Raw genomic sequence first — 14874 nt, forward strand, 5'->3', positions numbered from 1 at the left:
GCATTGGGTTCCTACTGCTGTGTCCAGTCTCCATTGGCTAGAGTTGGACCACAGAATCTAAGCTGAACCCGATTGGCTAACTTGAGAAGTGCAGGGATGTGGTTACACTGGCAGAAAACAGTTTTGGTGGGGTGGGGGGAGGAGGGGATCAAGCGGGGATAGAGGGAGCGTTGTGATGGGAGCGTTGTAAATCACAGAGTGAGTAACAGATGTGGAATGTGGGCTCTATAGATAAAGACTGTGAGGAAGTTTGTTTCCTAGGGCAAGGGAACACAGAGAGTAAGGGAGTCTTGCCTTGAAAGCAGGAAACAAAAGACTAGGAAACTTAAACAAGTTAACCCTTTGAAGAAGAATGTCTTACTGTATTTAACATCTTAAAAGTCTATAATTATGAGTGTTTGTGCTACTTCCAGTTTTTAGTTATTACAAATGCCCTGTAATAAGCATTCTGGTATGGATATATATCTGTGAGCAATTGTCCAGTTATTGCCTGAGATAAATCCCCAGAAGATATCAAGAATAAATATAGTGTAATATGAAGACTTTTGTTGTTTTAAAATATCTATTACTAAATTATCAGTCCGTTTGTATCCAGTTGTAACTTTCATAATTTACTTATTTATTAGCTAGTTTGGATATGTGAGTGATATACTTTCTGAGCCCTAGCATATCTTAAATTCTACTTCCTTTATTATACTACCTTATTGAATTTTCTTTGTAATTTTCCACTATGTCACTTAGTAATGAGCTATTTCTATAAGGAATATAGAAATAGAGGTAGAAAATACAAAATTTGAGCATATGGAATTAGAGGCATTTTGAGACTCCCTTTAGTATGAAGGAAGCTTAGCATGTTTTATCTTTAAAAAATCCCTTCACTAATCTTTCTGTTACGTAAATTGAGATTTTAGACCTAGCCTACTGCTAATAAATTTCTGCTTTTAAATATTGTTTATTTTGGTTCTAAAATATTTTGTCTTTTTCAGTTTTATACTTAAGTTTATAACAAACATTTTGAATTCATTTTATATTTAACTGGTTTCATTTTTTGAAGTTCTAAAGAATGATTTTAACTTTTAATGGTGTTAAAAGCCTTTTTCTAGTCAGAGAACTTGAAATGCTCGAATCTTGACTTTGCCATAACTTTCTTCTCTTATTCAATAAATAATGTGTGTATGTGAGTGTGTGAATCATTCTTCTTCTTCTTATAGTAGTAATGTATAAAGAACACTGATTAAAAATATATATGAGAGTAAAAGAATGAAACGGCAATCTTCATTAACCCCAGCACCAGGGATGATCATTCTTAAAAAATTTCATTATATAGATATATACACCAATGTGCATGCATGCATGTGTGTGTATATGTACATGTTGGTGTTATCTAATAAAAAGGTACTTAGAATTACTATCTTTTAATTTTAAAATAAAATCATTGCATATGTTTAGAATGGAGTTTTCAAGGCACTTTATTTATTGACCTAAATAGTTACCAAACATGGATTAAAAAAACCAGTGTACTTTCACAAGTCACTTCTATTATAAAACTGAGAGTATTGTCAGTTGAGGTAACAGGTAATATTTTTCTGGAATTTTTATTTTCTTAATGTTTTTGTTTTTAATCACCCATAGTTTTAAAATTACTTGAGTTAGAAATGTGTTAGCTACAAGAAAGAAAAATGACCAACACTGGCATTTTATTTGTTTTGTTTTCTCTTATAGCACCAGTCTCTAACAACCTTGAATGCTAATACTTGGAGAGAGGAGAGTAACAAATACATCATCAGAAACTGGCCCGAACCAAGGAGGAACAAAACACAATTTCTCTCTCAGTGCGAAGGGTTTTAAACTGTGAAATAAATCATCCGGCCTGAATCTCATGACTTATGTCCATTGAATTCTCTGTATTTGCAGTCCAAATTCTACCTTGTCAAATTTGGATCCATAAGATGCTCTGAATCAGGTGAAAGGAGCCTAAGACCTTCATCTAATAAAGCTAAGCGGGACTGCCAGTCAGCCGCACAGCAGAGTATCTGTTTCCCCTTCTGCTTCTTAGGTTGACCAGAATCTCTCTCAAGTCTGACCTATCCCTTTTCTTTCAGAGTTCCTAGCCTCTAGCTAGTCTGTGACTGGTTACAGTGACTTTTATGCAGATGATACCTGAGTCCAGTTCTTCTCTTCTTACTCCTGCTTATTTTTGAAAGTTGTAAACCCACTTTAGTGTGTTAAAATACCTATTTGCCAAAAGTAGATTTACCATAAAGCTAAGGAAGCAAAAACTTAAGAACAACTTAGTTGCACAGATTCTCTTTAAAGTCATGAGCCTAACTTTGTATTCTTAGAGTTTATCAAATTATATAAGTTTCAGGCCCCATTGAGCCTGAATCATGTCTTCTGTTCACACGTTCCTTTGGCAGTGGTGTGCTAGAGACAGTTCATATCATCTCACCAGAGCTCACCAGTTAAAGTTTCAGAATATGTGCAAGTCAGTTGTTAAACAGCCATTATAAAAAATATTATTTAAATCTAATACATTAAAAACCAATAGTCAAATAACACCATTCATTATTTTTTATTTTTATCTTTGCTTTTTAGGTTATGACTATTGCATCTTTATGGTTAAACTACTATACTATGGTAATGTGTGACTTACATGTATTACAAACTCTTCCAGAAATATCAAATGGTAGCTTGAAATTAGCCTTTGCTGAGACTGATAAACCTATCGTTGTGGACTTCCTCTCCTTCATATCACAGAAATAGCTGTATAATAATTGCTAGCAAACCACTGTTCTTGGGGATAGTTCACCTTTTTTCTGTTTTTGTTTTTAATAGCTTGTTGAAGGTACTTTTCTCTCATTGCTCAAATCTATCCCCAACTCTTTCTGAATATGAATACCCAATTGGTCTCAAAAAAATTGAGTATAGAAAGAATATAAATAAACACAATAAAGGTCATGTGTTAAAAATTAAACCCCACAGCTAACATCATACTGAATGGGGAAAAGCTGAAAGCTTTTCTTGTAAGATCTGGAAGAAGGCAAGTTTCCCACTTCTACTACTTTAATTCAACATACTATTGGAAGTACTAGCCAGAGCAGTTAGGTAAGAGAAAGAAAATAAAAGGCATATAAATAGGAAAGGAAGAAGTCAAAGTATCCCTGTTTGCAGATGACATAATCATATATTTAGAAAATCCTGAAGACTTCACCAAAAAAAAAAAAAAAATTGTTAGAAAAAATAAGATAGTAAAGTTGCAGAATGCAAAATTAACATATAAAAATCAGTAGCATTTCTATGTACCAATAGTGAACTATCTGAAAAGGAAATCAAGAATCAAGTTAATTTACAATAGCTACAAAATGTTAAATATCTAGGAATAAACCAAGAAGATGAAAGAACTCTACATGAAAAATATAAAAGATTGATAAAAGAAGCTGAAGAGAACACAAGTAAAAAATTCCATGTTTATGGATCAGAAGAATTAATATTGTCAAAATGTCCATATTTATCCAAAGCAATCTTCAGATTCTTCAGAAATCTCTATCAAAATATCAGTGAAATTCTTCCCAGAAATAGAAAAAACAATCTTAAAATCCAGATGGAAATGGAAAAGACTCTAGTAGCCAAAGCAATCTTGCAAAAAGAACAAAGCTGGAGGCATCACAGTACCCACTTCAAAATATGCTACAAAATATAGTAATGAAAACAGCATGGCACTGGCATAAAAAACAGTCACATAGAACAATGGAATCAAATAGAGAATAAATCCATGTTCAGGGCCAGCTAATTTTCATCAAAGGTAGCAAAACACACATTGGGAGAAGGACTGTCTCCTCTGCCGAGACCAGCTTGATTGGGGAGACCCTAACCCAGTGGCACTAGAGGAATTAAAGACACATACATAGAAATATAGAGGTGTGATATGGGAAATCAGGGGTCTCACAGCCTTCAGAGCTGAGGGCCCTGAACAGAGATTTGTCCACATATTTATTAACAGCAAGCCAGTCATTAACATTGCTTCTATGGATATTCGATTAACTAAAAGTATCAAGGGATGGTCCGAATTAAAGAAATAGGTTGGGCTAGTTAACCGCAGAAGCAGCATGTCCTTAAGGCGCAGATCACTCATGCTATTGTTTGTGGCTTAAGAATGCCTTTAAGCGATTTTCTGCCCTGGGCGGGCGAGGTGTTCCTTGCCCTCATTCTGGTAAACCCACAACCTTCCAGTGTGGGCGTTAGAGCCATTATGAACATGTTACAGTGCTGCAGAGATTTTGTTTATGGCCAGTTTTGGTGCCGGTTTATGGCCAGATTTTGGGGGCCCTGCTCCCAACTCTCCTCAGTAAGTGGTGCTGGCAAAACTGGCTATCCACATACAGAACAGTAAAACTAGGCCAGCATCTCTCACCATACACATAAAATTAATTCAAAATAAATTAAAGACTTAAATTTAAGACCTCAAACTGTGAAACTACTAGAAGACTATAGGGGAAACACTTTATAAAATTGGACTGGGCAAGGATTTTTCTCAATAAGACCTCAGAAGAACAGGCAATAAAAGCAAAAATAGACAAATGAGATTACATCAAACTAAAATGCTTCTGCATTACAAAGGATATCAATAGTGTGAAAAGACAACCTATTAAGAAAAAGTATTTGCAAAATATGCATCTGACAAGGGATTAATACCCAGAGTATATAAGGACCTGAAACAACTCAGTAGCAAAACAAACCAAATAATCCAATTTTAAAATGGGCAAAAGACCTGAATAAACATTTCTCAAAAGAAGAAGTAATGGCTAAGAGATACACAGGCATATGAAAAGGTGCTCAACATAATTGATTGTCATAAAAATGAATAGAAATTACCATGAGATATCATCTCACCCCAGTTAAAATAGCTTATATCAAAAAGATAAGGAATAACACATGCTGGTGAGAAAGTAGAGAAAAAAAAACACCCTTGTATACTATTAGTGGGAACATAAATTAGTACAACCACTATGGAGAACAGTTTGGAGGTTCCTCAAAATCTAAAACTTGGGGTATCATATGATCTAGCAGTCCCACTGCTGAACATATACCCAAAAGAAAGAAAATCAGGCCAGGCGCAGTGGCTTATGCCTGTAATCCCAGCACTTTGGGAGGCTGAGGCAGTTGGAAGTCAGGAGTTCGAGACCAGCCTGGCCAACATGGTGAAACCCTGTCTCTACTAAAAATACAAAAATTAGCCAGGCATGGTAGTGGGCACCTATAATCCCAACTACTTAGGGGGCTGAGGCAGAAGAATTGCTTGAACCTGGGAGGCGGCGGTTGCACTAAGCCAAGATTGCACCACTGCACTTCAGCCTGGGCAACAAGAGTGAAACTCTGTCTCAAAAAAAAAAGAAAGGCAAAGAAAAAGAAAAAGTTCAGAATGTTGAAGAGATATATGCACTCCCATGTTTGTTGCAGCACTGTTCACAATAGCCAAAAATTGGAAACAACCTAAGCATCCATCACAGATTAATGGATACAGAAAATGTGGTACACATACAGAATGGAGTACTTTCAGCCATAAAAAGAATGAGATCCTGTCATTTGCAAGGAGGTTGAACTGCTGATCATTATGTTAAGTGAAATAAGCCAGGCACAGAAAAGCAGACATCAAATATTGTCACTTATTTGTGGTATCTAAAAATCAAAACAATTGAACTCATGGAGATAGGGAGTAGAAGGATGGTTACCAGAGGCTCAGAATGGTAGTGGCAATGAGGGTGAGGTTTTTAGAAGGGAGATGTTCTTATTCATTCATAGAATTTTATTCATTCATAGAAAGAATGAATAAGACCTACTAATTGCTAGCACAACAAGGTGACTATAAAAATGTACATTTTAAAATAACTAAAAGTACAATTGGATTCTTTGTAACACAAAGGAAAAATTGAGGGAATAGATACCTCATTCTGCATGATGTGATTATTACTGATTGCATACTTGTATCAAAATATCTCGTGTATCTCATAAATATCTACACCTACTATGTATCCACAAGAATTAAATATAAAAATAAAATGGCCAAGATATATATGAAAAAATGGTCAACATCACTAATTATCAGTAAAATTCAATTCAAAGTCATAATGAAATACTATTTCACCTTAGTTAGAATGGCTATCAAAACACCAGGGGTTTGGTCTTGGTTCTGCTGCTCACTGCACAGAAAGTCAATGACTGAGACAATGAGTATTGACAGGGAAGATGCTTTAATCGGGTGCTGCAGCCAAGAATCAGTCCAAATTCATCTCCCTGACCGAATTGGAGATTTATATAGCAGGGAAGAAATATGTAACTAGATGTGGGAAAACAGGAACTCAGGAGGGGTAAAGAAGCAATCATGGGCTGGGTGTGGTGGCTCACGCTTGTAATCCCAGCAATTTGGGAGGCCAAGGTGGGTGAATCACCTGAGGTCAGGAGTTGGAGACCGGCCTGACCATCATGGTAAAACCCCGTCTTACTAAAGATACAAAACTTAGCCAGGATTGGTGGTTGGTGCCTGTAGTCCCAGCTACTCAGGAGATTCAGGCAGGAGAATCACTTGAACCCAGGAGGGGGAGGTTGCAGTGAGCTGAGATTGTGCCACTGCACTCCAGCCTGGGTGATAGAGACTCCTCTGAAAAACAAAAAAAAAACCAAAAAAACAAAATAAAACAAAAAAACCCAAATAAAAAAAAGAAGCAATCATGACAAATGAGACAATGAATTATTGTCTGGATGTGATGATCTGGTGAGTTTCAGTTTTTAAATACTTTCTGAGAGACCTGGGAGTCCTTTCCTGAGGAAGGAGCTCAGATAAAATGAATGTAAGTTTTAAGTTTTAACACCAGAAGAGTCAATTTCTATGTTTATCAAAAACAAACAAAAATAAAACTGTCCATGGGACTCTTGGATTGGCTTCATGGCTATGATAAAAAATACAAAAAATAATGAATGTTGATGAGAGTGTAGAGAAAAGGGAACTCTTTTGCACTGTTAATGGGAATGTAAATTAGTACAGCCATTATGGAAAACAGTAAGGGGCTAAAAACTCACATGTTAGTTTTTGGAACTACCATGTGAGTCTGAAATCCCACTACTGGGTATATATCCAAAGGAAATGAAACTATATGTTGAAGAGATATATGCCATCCCTTGTTTATTATAGCTTTGTTAACAATAGCCAAGATATGAAATCAACATAAAAGGCTATCTACTGATTAATGTATTTAAAAATGTGATATATATACAAAACAAAATATTCTTCAGCCACATTAAGCAATGAAATTCTGTCATTTGCAGCAACTTGGATGAAGCTGAAGGGCATCGTGTTAAGAGAAATAAGCCAGGCAGAGACACAAATGATCTCAACTCACATGGGATCAACAAAGTTGATTTCATAGAAGTTAAGAATAGAATAGTAGTTACTAGAGGTTTGAGGTGAGGATACTGTATTAGTCCATTTTCATGTTGCTGATAAAGACATACCCAAGACTGGGAAGAAAAAGAGTTTTAATTGGACTTACAGTTCCACATGGCTGGGGAGGCTGCAGAATTATGGTATGGCAGGAGGCAAAAGGCACTTCTTACATGGTGGCAGCAAGAGAAAATGAGGAAGAACCAAAAGTAGAAACCCCTGATAAACCCATCAGATCTTGGGAGACTTACTCACTATCACGAGAATAGCACGGGAAAGATCAGCCTCCAGGATTCAATTACCTTTCCCTGGGTCCCTCCCACCACATGTGGGAATTCTGGGTGACACAATTCAAGTTGAGATTTGAGTGGGGACACAGTCAAACCATATCATTCCACCCCGGCCCCTCCCAAATCTCATGTCCCCACATTTCAAAACCAATCATGCCTTCCCAACAATCCCCCAGTCTTAACTCATTTCAGCATTAATTCAAAAGTCCACAGTTCAAAGTTTCATTTGAGACAAGGCCAGTCCCTTCTGCCTATGAGCCTGTAAAATCAAAGGCAAGCCAGTTACTTCCTAGATACAATGGGGGTACAGGCATTGGGTAAATACAGCCATTCCAAATGGGAAAAATTGGCCAAAACAAAGGGGTTACAGGGCCCATGTAAGTTCAAAATCCAGCAGGGCACTCAAATTTTAGAGCTCCAAAATGATCTGTTTGACCCCAGGTCTCACATCCAGGTCACACTGTTGCAAGAGGTGGGCTCCCATGGTCTTGGGCAGCTCCACCCTTGTGGCTTTGCAGGGTATAGCCTCCCTCCTGGCTACTTTCATGGGCTGGCATTGAGTGCCTGTGGCTTTTCCAGGTGCACAGAACAAGCTGTTGGTGGATCTACCATTCTGGGGTCTGGAGAATGGTGGACCTCTTCTCATAGCGCCACTAGGCAGTGCCCCAGTAGGGACTCTTTGTAAGGGCTCTGACCCCACATTTCCCTTCCACACTGTCCTAGCAGAGGTTTCCCAGCCCTGCAGCAAACTTTTTCCTGGGCATCCACGTGTCTCCCTACATCTTCAGAAATCTAAGTGGAGGTTCCCAAACCTCAATTATTGACTTCTGTGCATCCACAGGCTCAATACCACATGGAAGCTGCCAATACTTGGTGCTTCCACCCTCTGAAGCCACAGCCTGAGGTCTATGTTGGTCCCTTTCAGCCATGGCTAGAGCAGCTGGGACACAGGGCACCAAGTCCCTAGGCTGCACACAGCACAGTGACTCTGGGTACAGCCCATGAAACCACTTTTTCTTCCTGGGCCTCTGGGCCTGTGATGGGAGGGGCTACTGTGAAGGTCTCTGACATGGCCTGGAGACATTTTTATCATGGCTTGGGAATTAACATTAGGCTTCTTGCTAATGCAAATTTCTGCAGTCGGCTTGAATTTCTCTTCAAAAAATGAGTTTTTCTTTTCTACTGCATTGTCAGGCTGCAAATTTTCTGAACTTTTATGCTGTTTCCTTTTTAAAACAGAATGCTTTTAACAGGAGCCAAGTCATCTTTAGAATGGTTTGCTGCTTAGAAATTTCTTCCACTAGATATCCCCAAATCATCTCTCTCAAGTTCAAAGTTCCACAAATCTCTAGGGTAGGGACAAAATGCTACCAGTGTCTTTGCTAAAACATAACAAAAGTCATCTTTGCTCCAGTTCCCAACAAGTTTCTCATCTCCATCCAAGATCGCCTCAACCTGGACCTTATTGTTCATATCACTATCAGCATTTTTGTCAAAGCCATTCAACAAGTCTCTAGGAGGTTCCAAACTTTCCCACATTTTCCTATCTTCTTCTGAGCTTTCCAAAGTGTTCCAACCTCTGCCTGTTACTCAGTTCTAAAGTTGCTTCCACATTTTCAGGTATCTTTTCAGCAACACCCCACTCCTGGTACCAATTTACTGTATTAGTCCATTTACACGCTGCTGATAAAGACATACCTGAGACTGGGAAGAAAAAGAGGTTTCATTGGACTTACAGTTCCACATGCCTGGGAAGGCCTCAGAAGCATGGCAGAAGATGAAAGGCACTTCTTGCATGGTGGTGGCAAGAGAAAATGAGGAAGAAGCAAAAGTAGAAACTCCTGATAAACCCATCAGACCTCATGAGACTTATTCACTATCATGAGAATAGCATGGGAAATATCTGCTCCCATGATTCAATTACCTCTCCACTGGGTCCCTCCCACATGAACATGAGAACACATGAGAACACATGAGAATTCTGAGAGATGCAATTCAAGTTGAGATTTGGGTGGGACAGAGCCAAACCATATCAGGTACCAAGATACATTGGTCAATGAGTACAATGTTACAGTTAGACAAGAAGTTATAGTGTTCTACTACACTGTAGGGTGACTATAGAAAATAAAAACATATATTTCGAGATAGCTGGAAGAGAAGACTATGAATGTTACCACCACAAGAAGTGATAAACATTCAAAGTGATGGGTACAGTAATTACCCCAATTTAATCATTTTATTCAATGTTTACATGCATTGAAGAATCACACTGTGCCCCAGAAACATGTACAATCATTGTGTATAGGTTATAAATAATAAAAATGAATAATACATAAAAGAATACTCAATTTTCTGGGTCCCTAGGACATTTGACATGGTTTGGAGTGAGCTTAACACCAACATCTGTCAGAGTTCCAAAAGATACATTTCAGACCTGCTCTCTGTTATGGAGGGTGGAGAAGCTGCTAAGAGATAACTAGAGTTGCACCACCAAAAATAACAAGGCTACCAAGTCTGTGATCCACGGACCTTACCCTTAGAGCTGTTCAAATACTGATAAGCTGGGAGGTCTGAGAAGAGGAGCAGTACGTAAGGCAAACATTTACCAGTTGCTATGATTAAATGTACCAAGTTTATGAAAACCTAACGTAAGTGAAATACTCTCAAGGCTCTGGGCCAGTGTGAGTTTGGGACATCTTATAAAATAGGATTTCTCCTTTTACTGACATCTACCCTGAAATTGTAGAAAGAAGTGGAGGGGAGAAGAAATATTTGAAGATGGAGTAGAAATTTCTTGGAAAAAAGTGACTTGCTTTTATATCTGAAGAGAGAGGTAGGTGCTACAAGTTTGAAGGTGCTGTAAAAAGAAAATATTTTGCTTCCTGGAAAAAAACTTTCTTGTTACTCAGAACTCCATACAAAGTGTGTCAAAGGCTGGTGATGATTTTGGTCCCTTATTTTTTTCTGAAATTACTCTGGAAAAATCATCACTTATCTCTACAGTGTTAAATTTATGAATTCCTATTCCTCCTCTTTTTTTTTTGCTTTTTAAATTGGTATTTGATTGTCTTTTTAAAAACTTGCTCCTTTCATTTCTAAAATGTTTTTTATCTGTTTTGATTTTTAGCCCTGTGTCTAATCTCTCCAAGAATTTTTTCTTGCTTTGCTTTATTACAATCAACTTATTTGTTTATTAATGTTTACTCACTCTTGATTTCTATCTCTTTTCACTTCATACCAGTAGTTTATAACTATGTGTGTAGATTATTCCACTTGGGGAGATTTTCCAAATACTCATTACATAGCACCAATTCTAAAGATTCTTATTCAGTAGGACATTTCTCTGATACCATCAGTTATTCTTTGGGCACAAATATTTGTATTGCTAATGATTCAAATATACATATATAAAGCTCAATATTTTAACTGAATTCTTATGCCTAGTGAACTTGAGAGTAGGTTCATGATGAACTGAACATCAGATGACCAATTCTCCATGAGTATTTTATGCAACTTTACATATTTTTTTTCCTTTTAGATTCATCATGCAGATGTGTAGGTTCGTTACAGGCATACATTGTGTAATGGTGAGGTTTGGGCTTCTAGTGAACCCACCACCTAAATAGTGAACATTATACCCAACAAATAATTTTTCAACCCTCATTCACCTCCAGTCTCCTTGCTTTTGGAGTCCCCAGTGTTTATTATTTCTGTTTTTGTGTTCATGTGTATCCATGGTGTAGGTCTCACTTATAGGTAAGAACATGCAGTATTTCATTATCTATTTCTGAGTTATTTCGCTTAGGATAATGGCCTCAGGCTCCATCCATGTTGCTGCAAAGGACATGATTTCATTTTTTGACTGTAAAGAATTCCATGGTGTGTGTGTATGCATTCAATCAACCATTGATGGACACTTAGGTGATTCCATGAGCAAATTCACTTTTTGAATTCCAGGGCCAAGGAAGAAGCCTACTTAAACAGATATAGCACAGATCATGCAGGACACCTCTGTGAACCACCAAGAAAACCTGTAAAACTTGCCTTCTTTACCAGAATTATAGTTAAGAACAAAGACAAGTTTCGGGGGATGCTCTTACCCATGATGCTTGAGATGATCCATCCTAACATTTTAGAATTTCTAACAATTTAAAATCCATCTGATGTTGGTTATCATATATCATCTTAGGCAGGTCCAACAATTTTCCTGGGCAGCAGAGTCTGTCCTCTATGTGATAACTAGATATCCATGCTTCTTCAGTCTTGTGGCTCCATATTCTCACCACATGGTCCCACAGTTGCCAACAAAATTGAAGGAAGTGTGAAAAACTCATACTTGCTCACTAAGTGCCTCTAACCAGCAGTGATACAACAAGTAATTTATTCTCAGAGTCCATTGACCCAATCTAGTCACACAGTCCTAGCTGCAAAGGTGGCTGGGAAACATCAAGATAACCTATAGAATATTTGGTGAGTGCTACTTCCCTCTCACACTGTGAAATAGAAACTATGAAGGTTGTACCGCCTGTGACTAGTTACGGGCATGCCATAGTTCCCATATTGGAACATCTTCTAAATCACTCTGTGACAGGACTGTGATCATTTATCTGGCAAATGCATTCCAGCTCCCTTCCTCCCTTTTTGGAGTACTCTTGTTATCTAGGATGGGTGAGACAAGTTCTTGTATAATCAGTTTGCTGCTTTTCAGGTTGGATGTCAAATAAATCTCTGAGTTACATCAATGTTGGAACAGCGTTGTCACTGTGCTGACAAAGTCTAGAGCCATTTTTAAAGCCTGGAAATTCTGGAAGCAGGTATGCATATCAATTGATGCAGAAAAACATTCACAAACACGAAACAAACTGGGAATAAAAGAAAAATGCCTTAATATAATACAAGCCATAGATGAGAAACCCATAGTTAACATAATCGTCACTGGTGAAAGTTTGTAAGGTTTTTCTCTAAGATCAGAAGGAAGATAAAGATGCCTGCTTTTGCATAATCTGAGTGGTATGGGTGGCACATGGGAGTGCCATTTGCAGATCTCCCACTACCAGGAGCATAAACAATAAACGGGCCGAGCGCGGTGGCTCAAGCCTGTAATCCCAGCACTTTGGGAGGCCGAGACGGGCGGATCACGAGGTCAGGAGATCGAGACCATCCTGGCTAATATGGTGAAACCTCGTCTCTACTAAAAAATACAAAAAACTAGCCGGGCGACGAGGCGGGCGCCTGTAGTCCCAGCTACTCGGGAGGCTGAGACAGAAGAATGGCGTGAACCCGGGAGGCGGAGCTTGCAGTGAGCTGAGAGCCGGCCACTGCACTCCAGCCTGGGCGGCAGAGCAAGACTCCGTCTCAAAAAAAAAAAAAAAAAAAAAAAAAAAAAAAGCAATAAACGGTCTGAGCAGCTGCAGGCTGAAATGCATCAGTGCATTTTTATGAAGTCCTCACTTCCCATGGTGTGCTCCCAACCAGTGACTGAAAATGATGGAGATCCTAAGGAAGGCATTCTTAGGAGACCTGAGATTCCCCTGACAGCGGCTCTGGCTTGAGGACTTCCCAACAGCTTTGTGAAAACTTCCTGGTAGTGCATGGGCCTTCTTTAAGCTGTATAAAGCCTGGATGGCTTCCATCCAACTTTCTCTCCTTCTCTTTTTTACTTCAGTGTCTGGCAGCTTTCTCAGCCTTTTCATCTTTCTTTTCTTTATTTTTATTTTTTTGCACAGGGCTGTTTCTCCTGTCTTGGTGTCTATTTCTCAGAAAATCCAAACGAAAAGAAGTGATAATGAGACTATTATAAGTACACAAGGGGTAAGATGTAAATTTGTCTTGGCTTAACTAACCTTGCAACTGACAGAGTATATGATCCTGGTTGGGAGGTGGGGGAGAGATAGTCCCTGCCACGAGATGACAGTAAAATTATAAAAAATGTTTGGTAACTGAGAAAAATGTTCCAATAGAGACACATTTGACAGATGCAATAAAGCAGACATTTAAAGTCAGTGGAGTTTGGCCAGGTGCAGTGGCTCACTCCTGTAATCGAAGCACTTTGGGAGGCTGAGGTGGGATCACCTGAGGCCAGGAGTTCGAGAACAGCCTGTCCAACATAGTGAAACCCTGTCACTACTAAAAATACAAAAATGAGCTGGGCGTGATTGCGCGTGCCTGTATTCCCAGCTACTTAGGATGAGAATTGCTTGAACCCGGGAAGTGAAGGTTGCAGTGAGATCACACCACTGCACTCCAGCCTGGATGACAGAGGGAGACTCTGTTTCATAAATAAATAAATAAGTCAGTGGCGTTAGCTGATTGCTGCTAAGTTTTATTGATTATTGATGCCATGCAGAAGGATAATGAGATATTGAGGGCTGTTAACAAGCGATTACTGGCTATGATTGAGACCCAGAGAATCTCAGTGGTAACTTACAAAGAGGCCTTTATCAGTCATAGCAGATAGGAGAATGGCAGGTGGAAGTTCTGTTTGTTGCAGCAGCAAGCTCTAGAGAATCTAAATACTCAGCCAAAAGAGCTTTGTTGTGCTAAGGTTTCGACATTGTAGAGACAATTTGGGATCCTGAGAATTAGAAAGAGGACTTCTGGATGTAAGTCTCTGAAGATATTGACTTCACAAAACCCACTTCTACTGGGTTCATTGGGTTTGCAGAGTAACCCAGTTTTGCATTTCCACATTTATTGTAGATGCTGCTGAGCATGTTAGAATCCTGTGTCCAGAGATCAAATAGCAAACAAATGAACAAACAAACAAAACAAAGAACAATCACTGTACTGTTAAGGAAAATTGATTTTAATCAGCAGGAGGAGGTAAGGGTGTTTTACCCAATGGAGGCAGCAGAGAATAGAGGTGGAACCCAAATGATCTGTTTGGGATTATTCCACTGTAACTATGAAAGGACATGTGCAACCCTGGCATGAGAAAAGTATGACAATTCATGGTGCAAGCACGATAAAGATTTGATTACATACCCATTAAGGCATGGAGTCAGGCCATGTGAGACCTGAGCAGGAGGGTTGTTCAGAATGTGCTGTAGGTATTAGGGGCTAATTTATAACAAATAGTTAGATACAATTTTCCCTTAAAGTTTAGATACATCTTTTTAAAAAAATCCTTTATATTACCTAAAATCAGAA

Source organism: Trachypithecus francoisi, unplaced genomic scaffold (assembly GCF_009764315.1).
Source record: "Trachypithecus francoisi isolate TF-2019V2 unplaced genomic scaffold, Tfra_2.0 Contig01440, whole genome shotgun sequence".
Lineage (NCBI taxonomy): Eukaryota > Metazoa > Chordata > Mammalia > Primates > Cercopithecidae > Trachypithecus > Trachypithecus francoisi.